At 42.5% G+C, this 25455-nt stretch overlaps 1 long non-coding RNA gene across 3 annotated transcripts; it reads left to right on the plus strand.

Annotated features, from left to right (window-relative positions):
* Nucleotides 1–443: 443 nt before the first annotated feature.
* LOC114314139 (uncharacterized) lies at nt 444–25345 on the plus strand. Of its 3 annotated transcripts, none has more exons than XR_014327746.1 (5): nt 444–789; nt 940–1029; nt 1820–1867; nt 5984–6131; nt 23389–25345. It is a non-coding gene; the product is annotated as an uncharacterized LOC114314139 (long non-coding RNA). The 3 variants fall into 3 exon arrangements; XR_003647392.2 differs by lacking the exon at nt 23389–25345 and adding an exon at nt 9891–10207; XR_014327745.1 differs by lacking the exons at nt 5984–6131; nt 23389–25345 and adding an exon at nt 9891–10207.
* Nucleotides 25346–25455: the final 110 nt, after the last annotated feature.

A 25455-nucleotide genomic window follows, 5' to 3' on the forward strand; every position in this document is an offset into this window, starting at 1 on the left:
CATGTATTTGGGAACCAAAATTGGTGTGAAAGCATATAAAGCTATTTCGAAATCCTGTGCTCGTGTATGGATTTCATGAAAGTAAATGTCCAACTTTTACCGACTAAAAGAAATTTAGTTGCCAAATTTCTAGTATAATTTTCTTTTTAATCTTTGGTAACTACCTAATTTGGTCAGGAAATATATATTTTTGGTGACCAAAACACATTTAATCAGCAATAAAACTCAATTTTTTAATTTGGGAACACTTATACCGTCCAATTTGAGTTTATGTTTAATTTTATTATTATTTTATTTTATTTTTTATTATTATCATTTTGGAGGGATTTTTAAATTAATTTGGTGAGGAACTTGGAGGGATTTTAAACACACTAAAATGAGTTAGGGCTTAAAAACATATGTTTCTCTCTCTGTGACACTCACATAATCTCTCTCTCTCTCTCTCTCTCTCTCACACACACACACACACACATGTTGGTTGCCCTCCTTTTGATATTGAATCTTTGTCACTTTGTTTCCATCATTGTCGGGTAAGGAGCATCACCGCCATCGAGCACCACCATCGATCTACTATTTAAGCATTACGCCTAGGTATGTCCCATCTATTTTTCCTACTCTTTATCTCTCTCTCTCTCTCTCTCTCTGCCTCTCTTTCCCTAATATGTAGGGGAATAAGGAGCTTCGTCGAAACTGAAAAGAGCAGCAAGGAAAATTGCACAAACATGCGGGTCTCTCTCACACAGACAAAACCCTCTTGACGATGATCCCTTTGCCTCCCCTAAACTCACTGTCTGTTTCTCTTCCTTTTATTCCTTTCTTTCTACTAAAATGCTTGCCTTTTCAATCCAATTAGATTATTGTCCAGTTCCAAATTGAAAAATGAATCTACATTGGCACATGGTTGTTTAATTTTATATATTTGTGCTTTCTATCTTGCAGGTCTCGTCAATTTCACCCATAAATCCTCCTCTAAACCCAGGGACCTCTGCTTCTGCCACCCAACCCCTTTCTTCAACCACTGTTTCCAAGGTATGTCAACAACAATTCACCTTTTATATGCACATCTCTGTGTGTGTGTATAGGGAAACACTATTTATGCAACTTATAATTTCTAGGGTCAAGTGTTTGTGTAAATAACAAAGAATACGAGTGGGAGAAAGTTGAGGTAAATACTATGGTGTTGGAGAGGGTTATTTGACATTGTCAATGGCCATATGATTGTTGTGATTGTTGTGTTGATTGCTGACAAACCACAGATGGTAGTCATGCTGGGTTCAGCGGTGGTGGAGATATAGAGTTAAGATGAAAGAGGATGAAGAGTTGGGGGTGTACGTGATGGTGAAGGTGACGGTGGAAGAGGGCCGATTAGGAAGAGCGAGGTGAGGGCATTGAATAGTTGCATATCTCTCTTTTTTCTTTAACTGAATGGGTATTGGCAACACAGTGTGCGGAGGTGGGGTTGCCTACCAAATGTTTGATGAAATGTGTTGGTTCCAAAATTGTGTAATAGCTTCTCTGGTTGATGAGGCAATAGGTACCCGCAACATGTTTGATGACAAGTGTCAACTTTCTTCTTTTTTTTTTTTTTGAACATTATTGTTCTTGTTTGCTAGGAAATTTTAATTCTGAATTTTCTTGTTGCTAGATGGTTTGAAAATTGCAATTAAATTAGCACTTCTTCTTAAAGTATTAGTCTATTTGTTTTGTTGTGTACTATTAGAAACTCTTCTCTTTTGCTTTTATAATTCCAGTATGTGACTTAGAGAAGTAATATGTATATGTGTATATATTGAATTCATTTTCATTTGTTTCTTTTCAGTTGGCCGGTCAAATTGCACACACTGGTTTATTTTGTGGTGAAAGGAAGGTATGCGTGGTTTAGGTGAAAAATTCTTATGCATCCATGAAGTGTGAATTCTATCCCTTGGTATTTCACTCTGTTTTATGATTGTATAACTTATGTTGCTTTTAGATAGGGGGCCCATTGCCATGGTCTACTAGGGTGCAAATTGCCCTTAATTTAGCTAGAGGATGTCGTGACCCAACCTTAGGGGCTTAGGGTTAGAATCGCAACTTACTAACTTATTCTAATCGTAGCAAATTAAACTATGCAAGCGAAGGCAAACGGAAATAAAAATAATTAAACAGAAAGTTACTTCATTCTACTATAAAAAAAAAATTTAAAAAAAAAAGAGTACATCCATAGGCTTTTATTATTTTATTAAGCAGCGACTGGCCATAAAAAATTTAAAAAAAAAAAAAAAAAAAAACGACAGGAAGAAAAGAAAAGAAAAACAAATTAACGGATCTGCATCAATTTCTTGCACAGGTTCCGTTACACGAGGTTATGGGTCTTCCTTACATCTCATCACCTGAAAGGGTAACAGCTATAAGCACACAGCAGAGTGAGAAATATTATGCCAAGAGCATAGGGAATACAAAATAACCATGGATAGTTAGTTAAGCCAAAACATTTACATAACTTAATTTGGTAAATAAATCATTTAAGTGGCAGAAGTGACAGTCAGAACAAAGGCCAATGGATCCATGACAAACAGAGGACCACAAAGTGGCCAAACGGAGGCCATTGGTTATTTAAGTCTCCTAAGGCGTGGGACTCCCGTGGTGGTACTTACAAAACATAATTTTTTATAAGGTCACAGTCAAATATTCTTTAAAATTTAAACAAACATATCCATGGATTTTATTTTAAACAAATAGAGTTCAAAAATTAATCCACATAGTTGAAATATTAATATAACTTATAAAATATAACTTGTATAAAATAAATTATGGTAAGTCAAAACATATGTAAAATATATTATGGTGACTCGAGGTATAATATATCTCACCTTAAGATTGAGTCTTACTAATTCCTTTCGATTTTCGTTGGTTTTCGGCCCCTCCTTTGCTCTTTATTTTATTTTATTTTTGTTGATTCCTTCTCCTTTTTTTTTTCTTTGTTTTTCCGTTCACTTTACAGCACCTCCTCCCCCTATTTATACACATAACTTCAAGTGATGACTCATCCTTATCTAATGGCCCCAAGGTGATGACTCACCTCTCCTGTCCTCTCTAATCCTAGGTGTCCAGATGGCCCCTCACTCCTTCATCGCAGCATATTCGCAATCATTGTAATTAATGGTACTTAATTTGTTTAATTATATCTATACATGCTAATCTTCTCACATTAATTAGTGATTAACTTAGCCCCTGAATAAATCTCCTCATTATATATTTGATAACCACAATGACAAATTAATTTACATAGCACGTATAGCTTATTTATATTATTACTTCCATTATTATTATTCTTATGATTATTATTAACTTATACTTTATCGCATACAATCACAAAATTAATTATTTTATTTTAATATTATAGATTATTATCATTTTTATTAATAATCGTGGTTGGTTGTGGTATTAATTAAATATTTAGGGTGTCACATTTCTCTCCTCCTAAATAGAAGTTTGTCCCCAAACTTGACGTACCTTAATTTTCGAAAAGGTGCGGGTATTTGGCTCGCATTTGACTATCAGTTTCCCATGTCGCTTCTTCGATTCGATGATTTCTCCATAAAACTTTTACCAGCGGGATGGTCTTATTTCGAAGAACTTCATCACAACGATCGAGAATCTATATTGGTTGCTCTTCATAAGAAAGGTTCTCTTGAACTTCCAAGTCCTCATAATCAATAACTTGTTATGGATCTCGAAGATACCGTCGAGGCATTGAAACGTGAAACACATTGTGGACATTGGATAATTCAGGTGGTAGTGCAAGGCGATAGGCTACAAGGCCAATCCTTTCCAGTATCTCGAATGGCCCGATGTAACGTGGGTTTAGCTTTCCTTGCTTTTCAAATCAGATAACTTCTCTTGTTGGTGAGATCTTGAGGAACACATGATCCCCTACTTGAAATTCCAAGTCCCATCTTCATGTATCTGCATAATTTTTCTGGCAGCTCTGAGCAGCGCGAATTTGCTGTTGGATGAGTTGGATTTTCTCACTTGTCACTCACACGATCTCGGGGCCTAACAGTTTCCTGTCCCCAACTTCTGTCTAGCATAAAGGTGATCAGCATCTCTTTCCATACAGAGCTTCGTACGGCGCCATTCCAATGTTTGCTTGATAGCTGTTGTTATAGGAAGATTCCATTAAAGGCGGGTGCTCAATGACCATAGACAGAAAGTATACCTGACACAATGTTTTCGGTCTTCTGGTATTCCAAGTACCAAGGCAAAAGCCATTCCTTGGCGTTTTTGGTCTTTCCTTTCTCCTCTAGGTGCTACGGGTTTTCTGACTGCGCTAGAGGGGCTAGCTGCAGAATTGGTCAGCTTTGGACAATCCCTCAGCAGGTGGCCAACTTGACTGCATTTAAAGCATGCTCCCGTGTCTCGATGGCATTGTCCCCAATGAGCCTTTCCACAAGTGGGACAAATTGGAATAGTGCCACCTCGGGGGTTAGTAGGACCTTGATGGCCTGAATTGGTTGTGCCCGTATTCACCTTCTTAGGAGGCGCAACACCAGGTCTTCTATTGTCTCTTTCTCATAATCGCTTCTTTTAGCTTGGTTACCCGGAACGCGAGGCTTTAATTCCCTTTTTTGCAATGTACGCCCGGTCTACCACTTCTGCATAGGTTGGCAGTTTCAAGACCTCAAGCCTATCTTTAATTTCAGCATCCAATCCTGCTTCAAATTTTCTTACTTTTCGAGTTTCGGTGGGGATGACGTATGTCGTAAACCGAGCAAGTTGTGTGAACTTGCTCTCGTATTCGGCCACCGTCATGGTTCCTTGTTTTAGATGTATGAATTCTGATGTCTTCTGTTCCTGTAATGAATCTGGAAAGTATTTTTCGTAAAATATTTCTAAGAATCTTGCCCAAGTCGCAATTTCACCATTCTTGTGCATTGTCTTTAAAAGTAAAAGTGGCGAAAGTTACCTCTCGTCTTTAGGTGTAGGGTAGGGCGTGAAAAATCTTTTCCATGTCTTTCACCCAAGCATCCACTACCATTGGGTTTGGACTACCGATAAATGTGATGGGTTTCAGATCTTAGAACTGTTTTATGGTAACCGGCTCTTCTTGCCATGTCGGCATCCCATTGTTAATGTTAGTCTGCAAGGCTTGCAAAAAGTTAGTAACCGCTCTTTCCATTATTCTTTCCATCGATTCTGTGCCACTGACTGATGATGCGCTTCCGTTACCATTATTGGCCATTCTACAAAGTAATAAATGAGGCATTACATTCATAATGCAGCATGTGTAGCGCAATCTATATCTATATAAAATACCAACTTTACTATTTTTACAATTAATATTGCACTTTGTTTCAAAAGTCAGAATATGTTAGTGTCTCATCCCTGTGGTAAAACAAAACAAAAACAAAAAAGACAACAAAAAGGGATTATAACACATCATGGTCAGCGTGCAAAAATGTTTTCTTCTACCAAATCTAGAGTGGTGGGTCAAACGGGCCGAACAACCATGGGAAGTAGTGTTGCATAAAAAGCTCAAATTCCCATCCTAATTGGACTACACCAAAACATATCCATGCTGCCGAGACTATGAAAATAGGGACAAACTGTATATATCCCAAAAATGCTCGATCGACAATCTAGCAGGGTGTCTCGATATATGACAAGTCATTATTAAAGTTAACATTTTGAATATTAATTATCTCCAGCAGGTTAGGGATAGTGGTAAAAATATAGTCCTCGGGGTACACGTTCCCCCTTCTTGCTACAAAATCTAGGGGTAGAGGGCCTATGATGTAGTACGGGCGGTCATGTCCCGGGGCAATGCCAAGGACACAAGTGAGTCCAAGAAAACGTCCGTGCGTATAGGCATGGCTTTGCTTCCATAGTAAATGTGGGACATCAGTAGGATTAGCCTGTATATAGATTAGTCGACTTATCAATTGGGCAAGGCCTGGATGCAGTCCTCTAATTATATCCTCTTAATCTCCCCATCCTTCAGGTGAGGCGGGGGCGGAGTGCTCTGCTAAAATCTCATCTAAATTAATGGCCCTAAGCTCATCCCAAAATGCATCATCAAGGTTAATCTCGGACATTCCTACATCACCAGAAGAAACGTGAGATTTTACACAAAAGAACTAGCGTTGCAGGTAAATATTTATTTATTTATATTATGTTTATCTAGCTATATAGTTTTATTTATAGATTTATTTCTAACTTTTTGAACTTTCTGATCAAATTAAAATAGCATTTTTTTTTAATGAACCATTGCTCTGATACCACCTTTGTCACGACCCAATCTTAGGGGTTTAGGGTTAGAATCGCAACTTACTAACTTATTCTAATCGTAGCAAATTAAACTGCACAAGCGGAGGTAAACGAAAATAAAAATAATTAAACAGAAAGTTACTTCATTCTACTAAAAAAAAAAAAGAGTACATCCATAGGCTTTTATTATTTTATTATGCAGCGACCAGCCATCAGAAAAAAAATGATAGGAAGAAAAGAAAAGAAAAACAAATTAACGGATCTGCATCAATTTCTTGCACAGGTTCCACTACACGAGGTTATGGGTCTTCCTTACATCTCACCTCCTGAAAGAGTAACAGCTATAAGCACACAGCAGAGTGAGAAATATTATGCCAAGAGTATAAGGAATATAAAATAACCATGGATAGTTAGTTAAGCCAAAACATTTACATAACTTAATTTGGTAAATAAATCATTTAAGTGGCAGAAACTAAAATACATAAATTATATAAATAAATAACCATAACCACGATACAGAACAGAACAGAATAGAACAGAAGTCACAGAAGTGACAGTCAGAATAGAGGCCAATGGATCCATGACAAACAGAGGACCACAAAGTGGCCAAACGGAGGCCAATGATTTTTTAAGTCCCCCAAAGCGTGGGACTCCCATGTGGTACTTACAAAACATAATTGTTTATAAGGTCACAGTCAAATATTCTTTAAAATTTAAACATACATATCCATGGGTTTTATTTTAAACAAATAGAGTTCAAAAATTAATCCACTGTAGACACCCCATTTTTGACCGACCTTAAAACTCAAACGTCACTGATTGAGCGCTCGGTGATATTGCATATTGCGCTCGTTCAGAAGTTTCAGAGTCCCAGCTGTAAGCCTTGCCTCCGGACTTTCAGACTCTTTCGTGCCTTGTCTCGGTTTGCGAACCAGGCTCTGTTTTCTCTCTTTACTCTTCCCGAAGGGAGAAAGAGGTCTCGTAGATCATCTCTCAGTGGCCGTAGGCTACGTTTCGTGGTCGTAGGCCATTTTTCCCTTTTTGGAGCCCGGTTTCCAATTTTTCTGAGCCGACGGCCGTGTGCCTCTGTTCGGGACCGCCTAACCACCTCCGTTTGCTCCGGTTTTTGGCACACACCTTATTTACTCCCTTTTGAGGAACACTGTGGCCCGAGAGACCAACTTCGTGGTCGAATGCCACCTCCGGTGCTTAACAACCCATTTTCGGGGCCCCCGGGCCACGCGTTTCGGTCCCCGAACCTTCGTTTTGCATCTGTTTTGGTTTTTTTTTGGTGGAGACCTTATTTTCATAGTTAGGAAGCTTGTAGGAGGGTGGGAGGCCAGCAATTGTTCTGAAAAGCCAGCTTTATTTCTTCATCGCTCTTCGACGCCCGTTTTCCTCACTTGAAAGCCAATGTTGACCGCCCCGGGGCCACTTTATTGAACCCTAAATCCCATATTTGTGTTGTACACACCTGGGAGGCCACCAATATTTGGTGGCCGACCAGTAATTGTGCCTGAACCTTTTGAACCCCTCTAAAAAATGGTCTTTTCTCTCTCCTAGTTCACTTTTTCTGGGTTTTGACTACATAGTTGTGTTATGCACATATGGGAGGCCACCTTTTTTAGATGGCCGACCAGCAATTGTCCTTGACCCTTTTGACCCTTGGTCAGCCGGCCATGGGGGGTAGCCGGCCGGCCCCCTGAACCTTCTGAACCTGGCCGGCCATGACCCTCTCACCTGGTTCCTTACAGCTGTACTCTCTGTTTCCCTCCATGTCTTGTATCCGAGGGAGGGTCTTTTAGGGGGGAAAATTTGAATTTGATTTTCCCCCCTTTTTTCTCCACTCCTCTCCTCTATAAAACCAACCCCTCAGCTCCTTGTTTGAGGGTTACAAAAATTGGTTTTGAGCTCTTGCATTCAATCTCTCTCTCTCTCTACCCCAAGCATCAAAACCTCTTAAGTCCTACACCATTTACCTTACACCTCATAGCACAAGGCCTCCATCCTTCATTCCAGCACTTTGGGACTGTTTTGGAGAGGTTAAAGGCTCAGAAATTTGGTCCAAGAGCTGCTGGTTCATTGGTCTTCAAGGGTAAGTCTTCTTTTCCTCTTTTCTTGCCTTGTTTTGCATGCTATCTAAGCCATACTTGAAAGGTTTTTTGGGCTCCGACCCAAACTGTAAATAGTCATAATTTGAGCCCCTTTTCATGTTTGATCAAGGACCTCCTGCTGTTTGAGGTCTTCTACTACCACTTGCCTCTTTATCTCTCTTTTAGACCAATTTTTTGCATAGTATTTTAGGCTTATTTGTGAGTTTTTTTGGACTTAGTAATAAACTGTAAAATAACTTTTTTTGAGCCCCTCTTAAACATTGTTGAAGGGCTCTCCTCGGTTTAAGGTATCCTTCTATCACTTGCCTCTTTATCTCTCTTTTAGGCCAATTTTTGCATAGTATTTTAGGCTTATTTGTGAGCTGTTTTGGGCTTTTACATAAACTGTGAAATATCTTTTTTTGAGCCCCTATTCAACATTGTTGAAGGACTCTCCTCTGTTTGAGAACAGAAGCTACCACTTGTCTCTTTACCCCTTTTTTAGCCATTTTCTTGCATGATAGTTTGGCCTTATTTGTGATTATTTTTGTGGCTTGATGTAAACTGTAAAGTTCCTTTTTTTGAGCCTCTCTTCAACTTTGTTGAAGGGATCTTTTCCATTTGGGGTCATCTGCTGTCCCTTGTGTTTAATCTCTCTTTTAGGGCCATTTTTGCATGATAGATTAGCCCTATTTGTGTTCATTTTTTAGGCTTGTTATAAACTGAAAATATGCATGTTTTGGGACTTTATTGCATCTGTCTTCATGCTTCATGATCAAATAATACATGCTTTGTATAGCTGTAAGTCATTCCATGTGCCTAGTTTCGAATTTCGGGGTTCGTTCCATGCATCGGGTGCCATGTTTCCATGTTTCGGGGCTATTTTGTATCATATTCCAGTGCTGAAATTCGCATGTTTGCATATCATGTTCCATGCCTTGCCATGCTTTGGGTAGAGTGGCATTTGATGCCTTAGGCTTGGTCCTCGGTTCGCGTCCATGTGTGTAAGCATTTCGAGTGTCTCATTTTCATCTAATGGCTACTAATGTGAGTGTGGCTGAGGTCCACTCATATTGGTGTAAGTCCATTGTGCATTATGTATGTCATTCCATTTCATAGCATTGTGTATGCTAGGTTGTATGTTAGCGCATTGTGTATGTCATGTTACCTCGTGCATCGTGTATGCCATTTCATAGCATTGTGTATGCTAGGTTGCATGTTAGAATTGCATTCATGCATATTGCATTGCGTTTGGGATAGGAGTTAGCCCAAGCACGGGAAACGAGGGACGTTTCGTACTTCGAGTGACGGAACGTGTCTCAATTCCCAGTCACCGACACTCCGGATAATCTATGATGGAGTTTAGGTCTTGTTGTGTTTATATGTGCATTCATTTCATATTGAGTCGTGCAATTCGACTCCTCGGCCATCATGCATCGATATGCGTGATTGGTGGCACGAGAATCGAGGACTACACTCCTTGAAGAGTAATCATGCATACATATGTGAAAATATTTTGCCATACCCCTTTGTTGCTCTCTGTTGCAGCAATCAGAAATTGACAGCCTTCTGGAGCTTGACACGCATTCCAAGAACAATTACAAACAGAGGCAAACCGGGGCATCGCGAGGGATTCTCCGCACAAGGCAACCCGAGCATGCATCATTCATCATCCGGAGCAGATTTGAGGCAGTCCCTGGCTTGCACGCCAATTTATTGCTTTCCTAATTTAATTTGTTAATTAATTAGGGTTTTGTACATATTTTGACTGTAATTTTTCATTTGGGACTGTATATTATTTATTCGGACCCTCTGCGCGAGGGCAATGTTGTAATAAGTGTGCATGTGTGTGATGTATGTCTTCCAACCCCACGTCTTTCTCCCTTTTATTTACCCGCTTATGATGGTTAGATTAAGACATGTTTCAAATTAGCATACAGTACGACAGCATGTTTGTATTCATTCATCTGTTTTGCATGCACCGGGCTCGGCGCATCATACTAACTGCATTGTATTTTCAATTCCAAGTTGAATACATGTTAGCTGTAGCATTTCATATGTCATGTTTAGAATAGCCGAGCCTGCTATAGTTGCACTTTTGCATGTGTTGCATTAGGCATTTCTGTATAATTAGGATCATGCGTGGATTTCTAATTAGCTTCTGTTTTGGCTTGGAGTACTCGGTAAGTTTTATGCTTTAGCATCCTTGCATACGTGTGAGTGACTGCCATGAATAGCATGCTTACCATGAGGCTAATTGCTTATGTGATATAACTGCCTGAATGCCTGTGGGTGAAGGTTGGATTATTTGGATTGGAACAATTCGTTGACTGTGAGTTTTAAGCCCACTAGATAGTGGCAAAATCATGTTTTTTTTCTAAGCCCAACCGAGGGTGGCAAATCCACGTCTTAGCCTACTTGCAGGTAGCACCATCAAACCACTTTCAAAAATAAACATGAAATGTTTTGTTCCAATTCAGGCGATCCAGTCTATACTTGTATGCTGTGCACATCACATAGTAAATCTAGGCTAATAACCGGAATAAGAACGCATAATGTTTTCAAAAATAGATATCATGATTAGTAGAGACCGATCTTTGATCGGGCGAGCGGGGGTGCTCACGAAGTGACCTTCCCCAATCGTACCCAAGTTCCCGAGCCGAGACAACTTTGGTGATGACGGACACGTGGCCTTAGGCAAACAAGTCAGGGTTTCCTAAATTTCCCCAAAAATAAAATATTTAGGTGGCGACTCTGTATCTGGCAAAGCAGTCCATGTTTGGCACTTCTTTCAAAATCAGTTTTCTCAAAACGATTTGTCGAATTTGGACTCTTTGGTTCAGATTTAGAACCGTGACAATTTGAGAGTCCTGAACTGTAGTGAGCCCAATATGAACAGAACGGGGGGGACTTGCCCTCCCGGGGCGTTCGGGGACGTTTACAGTTTCTGGCGACTCTGCTGAGGAGTTAGAGAACTTGACTCGAACTCATGATATCTGTTTTTTACTACACTTGTGTGTTTCTTTGCATTACATGTGCATTGGTGCGCCTAGGACACCGTGTTTGCCATCTGCTATTCCTGAACGGTTTGCTGGAGGCTTGTCTTGTCAAGGCATGACTATAAGGCTGACCGGTTGTGGGCTCTGCCAGTATGAGAACACAAACCCCGGTTTTACCGGGGCACCCTTTTGACCATTCGACCTAGTGCATATTCGGAATCCATAGTGACCATTCCAAGCTAGGACAGGTTACTTACCCGATTTAGGTTGTTTGAAACCGCTGCGTGCGTAGTGAAACCCTAGCTCCTGACAAAATAGAACAGGGAAACCCTACCCCAACATAGGGGTGTTTTGGCTCTCACTTGTCTGCTATGTGCTTTTAGAGTGCGTCTCTATAGGAATGCATATATTAGTCTACAAGTTTGGGCATCAGGCCTGCAGGCACCAGTTTAGTAGTTTGGGCATCAGGCCTGCGGGCACTAGTTCAGTACTTTGGGATTCAGTTCACCTGAGGGTATCAGTTTACGGGCAAAATTTTGGGCAAAATTCTGTAGGAGGCACGCACAGTCATTTAGCTCTGCTCATATGGGTTATCGTGAAATCGGGCTGAAATGCTGCATGTTTTCTCTTTTACTAGGTAGTCTGAGAACCATAGCTTCAGAGGGCTCCAATATGCCCCGGGTACACCGAACTTGTGTTGATGGACTTTGTCGGGTCAGAGATTCAGTTCAAAGGCAATCAGTGTTCCTTTACCAGAGGCAGGGTGAAAAGGTCGGTCAGGCACAGATCACCAGTACAGCAGCTACCAGCTCAGTGGTCTTTGAACAGCCAGGTTGAGATTTCTGAGCCTACTGCAGACACAGGTATACCAGTTGCTCAGTTAGATCAGGACAATATGTCGGGTCTGGAAGAGATGGTGCGCCAACTCCAGGATAGTATGAAAGCCATGCAGCAAGATGTTGTCCGTCAAGCGGAATTCACCAAGCAACAAGCCGTGGTCATAGCCCAACAGGCAGAGACAATTGCCAGGTTAGAGCAGCAAACTGGAGTATCTACTTCACACCAAGCTCCCCCCCACCAAGAGTTCCCATACTCGGGGAGACAACCCACGTCCAGGATGATACGGACATTTCAAGCGGGCCAGCTCCGCCCCCGATGCTACCCCAGCTGTCTAAACACCCACCAACCTGCCAAACTCCCCCTTTGAGTTCGAGATGGACCCCACAGCATTGAAAGTGAGCAAGCTTGAGAAATTGTTCAAAAAGTCTCAGGGGGCCCGCTCTATTCCTGATATAGAGGATGGTTATACCGACTCAGTGGTGACCTTGCCGGAGCGGTTTAAAATGTCGCATATCGATCGTTTTGATAGCTTTGAAGACCCAATGGTGCACCTTTAATTGGTTTCTGATATCTTGAGGCCAATGGGTTTGACCACAGCCCAGAAATTATCACTATTCGGCCGAACCCTATCTGGGATAGCCGCAATCTGGTATGCAAAATTAGAGAACTCTGTGAAACAGAACTGGGAAGGGCTGGTTGAGGCCTTTATTGCTCAATACTCTTACAACACACAGATCGAGGTCACGACTCGTGATCTCGAAGTCACCCGCTAAGAGCCAAAGGAGGGTTTCTTAGAGTTCGTGACAAGATGGAGAGCAAAGGCATCAATGATGACTACAAGGCCTTCCAACAAAGATCAGATCAGGATGATTGTTCAGAATCTGCATAGCAAGTTACTACAAAAGATGGTCGTTCTATCTCTGTTTACCTTTCCAGCCCTTCATGAAATGGGGGTTCAAATCGAGGATGCCATCAGATAAGGGATCTTTGCAGAAGATAATGAGCCTTCGAAGGGGAATGTTGCTCGCAGTTCCAATGCTACTACTGATGGTAGCACAACTGCGAAATGCTCAGAAGTAGACACTATCACCACTTCCCTCAATGGCCAAAAACCAACCACTTCAACTCGGCCCCAAGCCCGAAAGTTCAACCCTCTTTACATGAGTCTCTCCCAAGCTTTGAAAAAGCTGCAAGAAGAATGGCACCTAGAACTCCTAGAACCCCAACCCCTTCCAAATCCTCTTCCACCAAGATATGACCCAGCTAAATACTGTGCCTATCATCAACAACACGGTCATGATACGAACCGTTGCGTCTGCCTCCGTCATAAGATTCAGGATCTTATTGATGAAGAGACCCTAGCTCCACCCAAAGGACCTCAGGTTAATACTAACTCGTCACCTCCCCACCTCAACCTCATCCATACACTACCATCCACCTTCGACCCCAGCGTATACATCACCCCAGCCCATCTACCCAAGCTTGAGGTGTTCATTCCAGAAAGCATGGACTTATGCATGATGGATGCACCTGGACCCCATTCATCTCAAACCCGTGAGCCCACTACTTCTGAGCTGAAAAGAATGATCGAAGATCTTCAGAGAACTGTGATAAATCTGGCCTCCGAGACATTGGCTCCCTCATCGACCACATCACATACCGGGAATTCCATGACAAAAGGCTCCCCAATCTTGGGACTAGCTGCATTCGAAGAAAGCCAAACCCTTGGCAAAGTGGAGGCAGACGGTAAGAACAAGGTAGGGGCAGGCATTGGTCCCCATGAACACCTTCAGTGGGCTATGGAGGCTTTGAAAGCTGAAGGGCTGAATAAACGGCAAGTAATTGTAGTTGTTGCAAAGATTGTGGATGGCGCTTTTGCCACTCAAAATGAGAGCAGTTTGAATCAAGGGCCAAGCCAGGAGAAGGGTCGTTGTATTAGAAATGTTCCTTTCAGCTATAATCCTGCACTCAGAAGAGATCAGCAAACCCAGTCGGCGCCCATCAATCCCGTTGCTGGTGTATCCAGTAAAAATCCACAAACTTTGAAGTACCAACCCCGAGGTCAGAGGGTCTTCCATGCCCTCCACATGCCTTTATCCAAAGCTTTCCAAATCCTTATAAGACAAAGCCATCTCAAACCCCTTGAGCCTCGGCCTCTCCCGAATCCTCTTCCGGCTACGCATAATGCTGCCCAATACTGTGCCTTCCATCAACAAACCGGTCATGGTACTGACAACTGCTTTCGTCTTCGCCACGAAGTACAGGATCTGTTTGACAATGGGGTTGTCCTCCTGCCAAGCCCTGCAAAGTCTATCGGCACTGGATTGGTGAACTTGGGGGATAATGTGTGATGTGATCGGGGGATGAACCACTTGCGAGTGGCACTCGATTAACTCCAGACGTGGAAATGGCACGCACTGTTCTGAGCAATATGCAAACACCAGTTTTTGTGTTTTCTGACTTGGATATTGAGTCAGTCTTGTTGTTTTGTATAGAGTCAGTCTTTTCTTACTGAGTCAGTTGGGTCTGTATTGTTGTACCAAGTCAGTCGGGTCTGTCTTGTTGTACCGAGTCAGTCCTGTTTTGTTGGAGTCTGGTGATTTTGGGGGTGTTACCTTGGGCATCACTTGCTTGTTTTGTGTTTGTCTTTTTGTTTTCTTTTGAGTCTGTTTCTGCCGAGGAGCCAGTTGTGCCAACAGATCTGAATGAAACAACAGTAATTTTCGCACTCTTGTGTTTGCTTCTACCGTGTGCTAGTTGTGCTGGGATTTGAATGAAGCGGCAGTGCATTCCACCTGCTCTCTTGTGCCTTGAAATTATTGCATTGACCTAAGTTTTTCAAAACTTTTTTTTGAACACTGCAGTGAAAACGAAGAGGAAGGAATTCCTCGGGTTTTGCAAAAATTTGATCAAATTGAGAGAAAGAGAGGCATGCTAAGTCCTTAATGAATGAAATCATGCTTGTTAGTGTGAGTACTGGGAAGGATCCTGGCTTGATCCAGATTGGTTCTACATTGTCTTCAGCGCAAGCGACTAGTCGTTTTCTTAAAAGATTTCAAAAAATGTTTTGCGCGGTCCTGCGAAGACCTATATGGAATCGCTCTTGAGATTGTGCAGCCTAGGATCGCTCTCAGCCTCGAGACTCGACCCCTTGCTTTCAAATCTCGAACTCAGACTCAGAAAGTTCAAAGGTCAACCATAATGTGAGGCTTGCGTGGCCAGATTCGAAGTAGCCATCGAACTAGGGGCAAGAAAAGTCAGATCAAGAAGATCAAGTGTTTTCAAAGGAAGCTTGTGAAGCTAGATCAAAAGCCCTTAAACTAGGGGCAAAACTGTCAGATGTGCTCGAAGAGTCAAAAAAAATTGAGATGTTTCTCAAGCTAACAAAGATCGGCAAGAATGCCAAATCCGAGAGGGGAAGAGAGAAGAAAGTATTGCTAAAGAAAAACTGAGTTCCGATCTACAACACTAGAGGCAAATTCAGCCTCCACGGGATGGACTCCTGCATCGTCAGCGAACAGCAGCCACTCTCTTGGATTCAGACGGATTCGAGATCTCAGAACCATTTGACATGGACCAAGCTACACTTTTACCCTTGAGAGGCTCGCTGGGCCGAAAACCTGGAAAGGCGACCCAGGCAAAAGTTAGAGCAAGAAAAAGAACAAAAAAAAAAGAAAAAGAAAAATGCAAAGAACAAAAAAAAAAAAAAAAAAAAAAAGATGAAAAGAAAAGAAAAGAAGAACATAGCTCGCAAGGTTGAAAACCCGAAAGGGCGGCCTTGGTAAAAGTTAGAGTGCAAAAGGAGAGGTTAAAATATCCGAGTGTACCTTAACCCCGAACTATGTAAGACTTGATTCCCATCTTTGGGATACGTAGGCAACTTCGTTCTGAAGTCCAGCCGTAAAACACTTCAAATTGATTGTGCCCATGTAATGGTTTTGATCATCTTCGTTTTCTCTGTATCCGAGAATTTGGTTGTGTTCGTCACTCTGAGGACTGACTACAATGCGCTGTGGGGCCATTCAAACAAGGGGTAACTTTCCGTTGCCATTCAATGCGCTGTGGTGCCGTTCAAACAAGGGGCAACTTTCCGTTGCCATTCAATGCGCTGTAGTGCCGTTCAAACAAGGGGCGACTGTCCGTTGCCATGCAGCTCCCCTCAAGCAAGGGGCAATTTTCCTTCGAATCTGAGGTTGTGCATCTCGAGAGTGGGTTCTATGCTTGTTGAGCAGTGGTCGTTTGAAAAAATAGTTTTTGAGAATTTTTACTAAGGTTGACTAATCTTCTCTCGAAAACTATTCCATTTTTTCCAAAACTGGACCTTTTTCTTGGACCCAAAAAGAAACATTTTCAGTGCTCATAACCTAACTTGCATGATTTTGAATTAGAAAATCGAACAAGCGTGTTAATCTAACTCTCATTTTGGTTAAAATTGTTTTAGTAGAAAGCCAAAACAAAAAATGGTCAAGATGATGAACTAGGGGCACAGTTGAGTCAGGTGTTCTGTCTTTTCCCCATTGTCAACATACATGCCAGAAAAGGCGCCATACTTGCCAAGAAGGGCACTCTACCTACCAGAAAAGGCACAACTGAAGGCGACAACAAAAGGGCTGAAAGCTCTCTCATCCTCCAAGCAGCGAGATATCAAACCAAGTGCGAAGCACAAGATTGGCATGGATCAAGATACTCCATTCCCTCATCCGGCGCATTGACAGATGTCACCGGAGGAAATAGCCGCGAACTGATTATGTTGGGCAAGAGCCCGCAACTTTCTGTTTATCCATCAACCACCCAGGGGAGGGATAAAAAATGAGAGATTGAAGAATAGAGAGATGTGCGCTGAGAGAAAAAGTGAAGAAAGGGCTTTTTCAGAAAAACAGAGCCTGAGGGCCAAGTGATGTGAGAATCATAAATGAGAAAGGGTGGGAAACAATGCCCGGAGAAACTGGCTCCTCGCGAATTGAGAGGTCTCTCGTCTTTGTAACCCGTCTGTGTGTCGTGTCTTTCGTTTTGTTTGTCTCGATTCTTGCTTTGAGTCGTTCCGAGTGTGTCTCGATGCGTTTAGGTTGTTTACCCTTTGTTTTCCATTGTTGAGTCGTTTTAGCTGTGGTCAGTTGTAGGCTCAACACCCGGTTGAGAACCCTTTTCTCATTTCAATTTCAAAAATCGTTTTGTGCTCAGAGTGCCCTGTCGTTCTCCACATTTGTGCAAATCAGGATTGGTTCTTTCATAAAGCCGCGGGATTCAACCCAGGTCATGTGAAAACAGTAAAACCAGGACCTATCTGAAGCTATGAAAGTTCCGGGCTACAAAGCAAAAGAAAAGAGGGAAAATATCGGGCATCCGAGATTGTTTCAACTTCGGCAAGTTTCGTCATTGCATCCCGTATGTTCAGAATGAGCAGTGTCTTGTATGAGCTGTGTGCCGAATAAACAAAATACTGTGTTATGGGCTGTGAGTTCAGAATGAGTTGTGTTCAGAACGGACCGTGTGTTCAGAATCAGCGGTGTCCTACGTGAGCCGTATGTTCCAAAATAAGTAGAATATTGTGTTATGAGCTGCGTGTTCAGAATAAGCAGTATGCCGATACGAGCTGTGTGTTCAAAGTGAACAGGATACTGTGTTAACTGTTTCACTGTTTCAAACCAGAATGGCGATCAGAAATGCTCTCCCTAAGTACCATTCCCCGTCAGAGTAAAGCGGTTTACCGCCACTCACTCCATGAGGTGCTTTCTAGAGTGCCGCTTTGTCTGTTTATTGCATTCCCTAAACATCATGCTCTACATTGCTTGTAACATGTACTGTATCATCGCACTTATTGCATTTATTTGCATCTTATATCCTTTTGCGCCGTGCTGCGTTTAGAATCGTTGTCCTCCGGGACTTTCTCAGGTTGCGTTGTGCGCGCACCTGGGCGGTTGTTTTTGGACCTCATCTCACGATTTCAGCGTAGTTTGAGTGTTCTTTTCCTCACACGATTTTAGCGTGTTTGGAATTTATCCCAGGTTGCGTTGTAGACGCGCTGGGCGGGTTGTCTTTGGACCTCCTCTCACAATTTCAGCGTGGTTTGAGTGTCCCATTCCTTACGCGGTTTCAGCGTGTTTGGAATTTATCCCAGGTTGCGTTGTAGACGCGCTGGGCGGGTTATTTTTGGACCTCCTCTCACGATTTCAGCGTGGTTTGAGTGTCCCATTCCTTACGCGATTTCAGCGTGTTTGGAATTTATCCCAGGTTGCGTTGTAGACACGCTGGGCGGGTTATTTTTGGACCTTCTCTCACGATTTCAATGTGGTTTGAGTGTCCCATTCCTTACGCGGTTTCAGCGTGTTTGGAATTTATCCCAGGTTGCGTTGTAGACGCACTGGGCGGGTTGTTGGACCTCCTCTCACGATTTCAGCGTGGTTTGAGTGTCCCGTTCCTCACACGATTTCAGCGTGTTTGGATCTTATCTCAAGTTGCGTTGTGCGTGCACTTGAGCGGTTGTTTTCGGACCTCTTCTCACGATTTCGGCGTGGTTAAAGTGTTCTTTTCCTCACACGATTTCACCGTGTTTGGAATTTATCACCGGTTGCGTTGTAGACGCGCTGGGCGGGTTGTCTTTGGACCTCCTCTCACGATTTCAGCGTGGTTTGAGTGTCCCGTTCCTCACACGATTTCAGCGTGTTTGGATCTTATCTCAGGTTGTGTTGTGCGCGCACTTGAGCGGTTGTTTTCGGACCTCTTCTCACGATTTCAGTGTGGTTAGAGTGTTCTTTTCCTCACACGATTTCAGCGTGTTTGGAATTTATCCTAGTTGCGTTGTAGACATACTGGGCGGGTTGTTGGACCTCCTCTCACGTTTTCGGCGTGGTTTGAGTGTCCCGTTCCTCACACGATTTCAGCGTGTTTAGATCTTATCTCAGGTTATGTTGTACGCGCACTTGAGCGGTTGTTTTCTGACCTCTTCTCACGATTTCAGCGTGGTTAGAGTGTTATTTTCCTCACACGATTTCAGCGTGTTTGGAATTTATTCCAGTTGCGTTGTAGACGCGCTGGGCGGGTTGTTGGACCTCCTCTCACGTTTTCAACATGGTTTGAGTGTCCCGTTCCTCACACAATTTCAGCGTGTTTGGATCTTATCTCAGGTTGCGTTATGCGCGCACTTGAGCAGTTGTTTTCAGACCTCTTCTCACGATTTCAGCGTGGTTAAAGTGTTCTTTTCCTCACACGATTTCAGCGTGTTTGGAATTTATCCCAGGTTGTGTTGTAGACGCACTGGGCGGGTTGTTTTTGGAGCCTCCCTTTCCTCACACGATTTCAGCGTGTTTGGAATTTATCTTAGGTTGCGTGGAATGCGCTCTTGATTGATTTTCTTTGTTCTTCCTCCATTCACGAGTCCAGCGTGGTTGGCGTGTGTTCACCCTTTGCATCTATTGCATCACATCTATTACATCGTATCTATTTTATTGTCTGGTCTAGAAGACCTTAAATCCTCCGGTCTAAGGAGACCTTAAATCCTGCATCTTTATTTGCACTATCTTGTGCACTCCCGGGTCTAGGAGACCTTAAATCCTCTAAAGGTGCAATTCCTTTGGTATTTGTCATGCCCGAACGACTTCCAGTGGTCTGGTATAGCCACCTGCCTATGTTAGTAGTGAGTTCCTAGGAGATCAACTGAGACAGTGAAAACTAGAGTTCGAATGGCTATTGCCTAGAACGCAAAGGTTCGGGATTTCCGAGACTAAAGTCTGGTTTAAATACCCAGAAGTATATCCTCGGCTTGAAATCTGTATGGCAGCCCCATAGATTGAGATAGCATATGTATGCGCCTCAATTCTGGATACTGAACCAGCCTAGTCTGTCACCCTGTTGGAGAATAGGGAAAACTGCGACCATAGTCAGGGAGAAAAGTAGTACCTGTGGCTCAATCAAGAGGAAGCGAGAGATCCCCAGCAGCATGAGGCACGATATTGCATGTACGATTCATTCGAGGCTGGTGCGACCAGACGAACCGCGCAGGTATTGTATTTTCTCCGTGTGAGACGTAGCGAGAATTGAATAATTCTCCGTATTCTTAACTGCATGAAATGTGGTTATTGCTTTGCATTCTTGCTTAAAATTGTTGCATTTATTGTGAATATGTGCTTCATTACAGCTTACTGCATTTGCATGATCATGAAGTACCTTCGGCTTCTTGCATTGTCGGTTACATTTTGCCCCTGCCTGCGGGCATGCCTGCGGGCACATCTCTGTTTGTCTTGCCTGTTTGCCTAAGTCTTCTGCCTTGTCAAAAATGGGTCGTCTGTGGGCTTTGACATTCACTCCCGTCACTTATGACTTCCGAGTTCTGTCAAAGAGGGGCAACTGTAGACACCCCATTTTTTACCGACCTTAAGACTCAGACGTCACTGATTGAACGCTCGGTGATATTGCATATTGCGCTCATTTAGAAGTTTCAGAGTCCCGGCTGCAGGCCTTGCCTCCGGACTTCCGGACTCTTTCGTGCCTTGCCTTGGTTTGCGAACCAAGCTCTGTTTTCTCTTCCCGAAGGGAGAGAGAGGTCTCATAGATCATCTCTCAGTGGCCGTAGGCTACGTTTCGTGGTCGTAGGCCATTTTTCGCATTTTGGAGCCCGGTTTCCGATTTTTCGGAGCCGACGGCTGTGTGCCTCAGTTCGGGACCGCCTAACCACTTCCGTTTGCTCCGTTTTTTGGCACACACCTTATTTACTCCCTTTTGAGGAACATTGTGGCCCGAGAGACCAACTTCATGGTCGAATGCCACCTCCGGTGCTTAACAGCCCATTTTCGGGGCCCCCGGGCCGCGCATTTCGGTCCCCGAACCTCCGTTTTACATCCGTTTTGGTTCTTTTTTGGTGGAGACCTTATTTTCATAGTTAGGAAGCTTGTAGGAGGGTGGGAGGCCAGCAATTATTCTGAAAAGCCAGCTTTATTTCTTCATCGCTCTTCGACGCCCGTTTTCCTCACTTGAAAGCCAATGTTGACCACCCCGGGGCCACTTTATTGAACCCTAAACCCCATATTTGTGTTGTACACACCTGGGAGGCCACCACTATTTGGTGGCTGACCAGTAATTGTGCCTGAACCTTTTGAACCCCTCTAAAAAGTGGTCTTTTCTCTCTCCTGGTTCACTTTTTCTAGGTTTTGACTACATAGTTGTGTTGTGCACACATGGGAGGCCACCTTTTTGAGATGGCCGACCAGCAATTGTCCTTGACCCTTTTGACCCTTGGTCGGCCGGCCATGGGGGGTGGCCGGTCGGCCCCCTGAACCTTCTGAACCTGGCCGGCCATGACCCTCTCACCTGGTTCCTTACAAATGTACCCTCTGTTTCCCCCCAGATCTTGTATCCGAGGGAGGGTCTTTTAGGGAGGAAATTTGAATTTGATTTTCCCTCCTTTTTTTCCACTCCTCTCCTCTATAAAACCAGCCCCTCAGCTCCTTGTTTGAGGGTTACAAAAATTGGTTTTGAGCTCTTGCATTCAATCTCTCTCTCTCTCTACCCCAAGCATCAAAACCCCTTAAGTCCTACACCATTTACCCTACACCTCATAGCACAAGGCCTCCATCCTTCATTCCAGCACTTTGGGACTGTTTTGGAGAGGTTAAAGGCTCAGAAATTTGGTCCAAGAGCTGCTGGTTCATTGGTCTTCAAGGGTAAGTCTTCTTTTCCTCTTTTCTTGCCTTGTTTTGCATGCTATCTAAGCCATACTTGCAAGATTTTTTGGGCTCCGACCCAAACTATAAATAGTCATATTTTGAGCCTCTTTTCATGTTTGATCAAGGACCTCCTACTGTTTGAGGTCTCCTACTACCACTTGCCTCTTTATCTCTCTTTTAGGCCAATTTTTTGCATAGTATTTTAGGCGTATTTGTGAGTTGTTTTGGACTTGATAATAAACTATAAAATAACTTTTTTTGAGCCCCTCTTCAACATTGTTGAAGGGCTCTCCTCGGTTTGAGATCTCCTGCTATCACTTGCCTCTTTATCTCTCTTTTAGGCCAATTTTTACATAGTATTTTAGACTTATTTGTGAGCTGTTTTGGACTTTTCCATAAACTGTGAAATATCTTTTTTTGAGCCTCTCTTCAACCTTGTTGAAGGGACATCCTCTTTTTGAGAACAGAAGCTACCACTTGTCTCTTTACCCCTCTTTTAGCCCTTTTCTTGCATGATAGTTTGGCCTTATTTGTGATTATTTTCGTGGCTTGATGTAAACTGTAAAGTACTTTGTTTTGAGCCCCTCTTCAACTTTGTTGAAGCACTCTTTGCCATTTGGGGTCAGCTTCTGTCCCTTGTGTTTAATCTCTCTTTTAGGGCCATTTTTGAATGATAGATTTGCCTTATTTGTGTTCATTTTTGAGGCTTGTTATAAACTGGAAATATGCATGTTTTGGGACTTTATTGCATCTTTATTCATGCTTCATGATCAAATAATGCATGCTTTGTATAGCTGTAAGTCATTCCATGTGCCTAGTTTCGAATTTCGGGATTCGTTCCATGCATCGGGTGCCATGTTTCCATGTTTCGGGGCTGTTTTGTGTCATATTCCAGAGCTGAAATTCGCATGTTTGCATATCATGTTCCATGCCTTGCCATGCTTTGGGTAGAGTGGTATTTGATGCCTTAGGCTTGGTCCTCGGTTCGTGTGCATGTGTGCACGCATTTCGAGTGTCTCATTTTCATCTAATAGCTACTAATGTGAGTGTGGCTAAGGTCCACTCATATTGGTGTAAGTCCATTGTGCATTATGTATGTCATTCCATTTCATAGCATTGTGTATGCTAGGTTGTATGTTAGCGCATTGTGTATGCCATGTTACCTCGTGCATCGTGTATGCCATTTCATAGCATTGTGTATGCTAGGTTGCATGTTAGAATTGCATTCATGCATGTCATGCATATTGCATTACGTTTGGGATACGAGTTAGCCCAAGCACGGGAAATGAGGTTTCGTACTTCAAGTGACGGAACGTGTCTCAATTCCCAGTCACCGACACTCCGGATAATCCATGATGGAGTTTAGGTCTTGTTGTGTTTATATGTGCATTCATTTCATATTGAGTCGTGCAATTCGACTCCTCGGCCATCATGCATCGATATGCGTGATTGGTAGCACGAGGATCGAGGACTACACTCCCTGAAGAGTAATCATGCATACATATGTGAAAATACTTTGTCATGCCCCTTTGTTGCTCTCTGTTGCAGCAAATCAGAAATCGACAGCCATCCGGAGCTTGCCACGCATTCCAAGAACAATTGCAAACAGAGGCAAACCGGGGCATCGCGAGGGATTCTCCGCACAAGGCAACCCGAGCATGCATCATTCATCATCCGGAGCAAATTTGAGGCAGTTCCTGGCTTACACGCCAATTTATTGCTTTTCTAATTTAATTTGTTAATTAATTAGGGTTTTGTACATATTTGGACTGTAATTATTCATTTGGGACTGTATATTATTTATTCGGACCCTCTGCGCGAGGGCAATGTTGTAATAAGTGTGCGTGTGTGTGATGTATGTCTTCCAACCCCACGTCTTTCTCCCTTTTATTTACCCGCTTATGATGGTTAGATTAGGGCATGTTTCAAATTAGCATACAGTACGACAGCATGTTTGCATTCATTCATCTGTTTTGCATGCACCGGGCTCGGCGCATCATACTAACTGCATTGTATTTTCAATTCCAAGTTGAATACATGTTAGCTGTAGCATTTCATATGTCATGTTTAGAATAACCGAGCCTGCTATAGTTGCACTTTTGCATGTGTTGCATTAGGCATTTCTGTATAATTAGGATCATGCATGGATTTCTAATTAGCTTCTGTTTTGGCTTGGAGTACTCGGTAAGTTTTATGCTTTAGCATCCTTGCATGCGTGTGAGTGACTGCCATGAATAACATGCTTACCATGAGGCTAATTGCTTATGTGATATAACTGCCTGAATTCCTGTGGGTGAAGGTTGGATTATTTGGATTGGAACAATTCGTTGACTGTGAGTTTTGAGCCCACTAGATAGTGGCAAAATCATGTTTTTTTTCTAAGCCCACCCGAGGGTGGCAAATCCACGTCTTAGCCTACTTGCGGGTAGCACCATCAAACCACTTTCAAAAATAAACATGAAATGTTTTGTTCCAATTCAGGCGATCCAGTCTATACTTGTATGCTGTGCGCATCACATAGTAAATCTAGGCTAATAACCGGAATAAGAACGTATAATGTTTTGAAAAATAGATATCATGATTAGTAGAGGCCGATCTTTGATCGGGCGAACGGGGGTGCTCACGAAGTGACCTTCGCCAATCGTACCCAAGTTCCCGAGCCGAGGCAACTTTGGTGATGACGGACACGTGGCCTTAGGCAAACGAGTCAGGATTTCCTCAATTTTCCCAAAAATAAAATATTTAGGTGGCAACTCTGTATCTGGCAAAGCAGTCCATGTTTGGCATTTCTTTCAAAATCTGTTTTCTCAAAACGATTTGCCGGATTTGGACTCTTTGGTTCAGATTTAGAACCGTGACAATTTGAGAGTCCTGAACTGTAGTGAGCCCAATATGAACAGAACGAGGGGGACTCGCCCTCCCTGGGCGTTCGGGAACGTCTACATCCACATAGTTGAAATATTAATATAACTTGTATAAAATAAATTATGGTAAGTCAAAATATACGTAAAATATATTATGGTGACTCAAGGTATAATATATCTCACCTTAAGATTGAGTCTTACTAATTCATTTCTATTTCCGTTGGTTTTCGACCCGTCCCTTGCTCTCTATTTTTTTTTTTTTTCGTTGATTCCTTCTCTCTTTTTTTCTTGTTTTTTTTCCTTGTTTTTTCGTTCACTTTACAGCACCTCCTCCCCCTATTTATACACATAACTCCAAGTGATGACTCATCCTTATCTAATGGCCCCAAGGTGATGACTCACCTCCCCTCCCTAATCCTAGGTGTCCAGATGGCCCCCTACTCCTTCATCTCAGCAGATTCACAATCCTTGTAATTAATGGTACTTAATTTGTTTAATTATATCTATACATGCTAATCTTGTCACATTAATTAGTGATTAACTTAGCCCCTAAATAAATCTCCTCATCATATATTTGATAACCACAATGACAAATTAATTTACATAGCACATATAGCTTATTTATTTTATTACTTCCGTTATTATTATTCTTATTATTATTAAATTATACTTTATTGCATACAATCACAAAATTAATTGTTTTATTTTACTATTATAGATTATTATTATTTTTATTAATAATCGTGATTGG

The sequence above is a fragment of the Camellia sinensis genome, chromosome 4 (genome assembly GCF_055761805.1).
Source record: "Camellia sinensis isolate YWXY chromosome 4, ASM5576180v1, whole genome shotgun sequence".
NCBI lineage: Eukaryota > Viridiplantae > Streptophyta > Magnoliopsida > Ericales > Theaceae > Camellia > Camellia sinensis.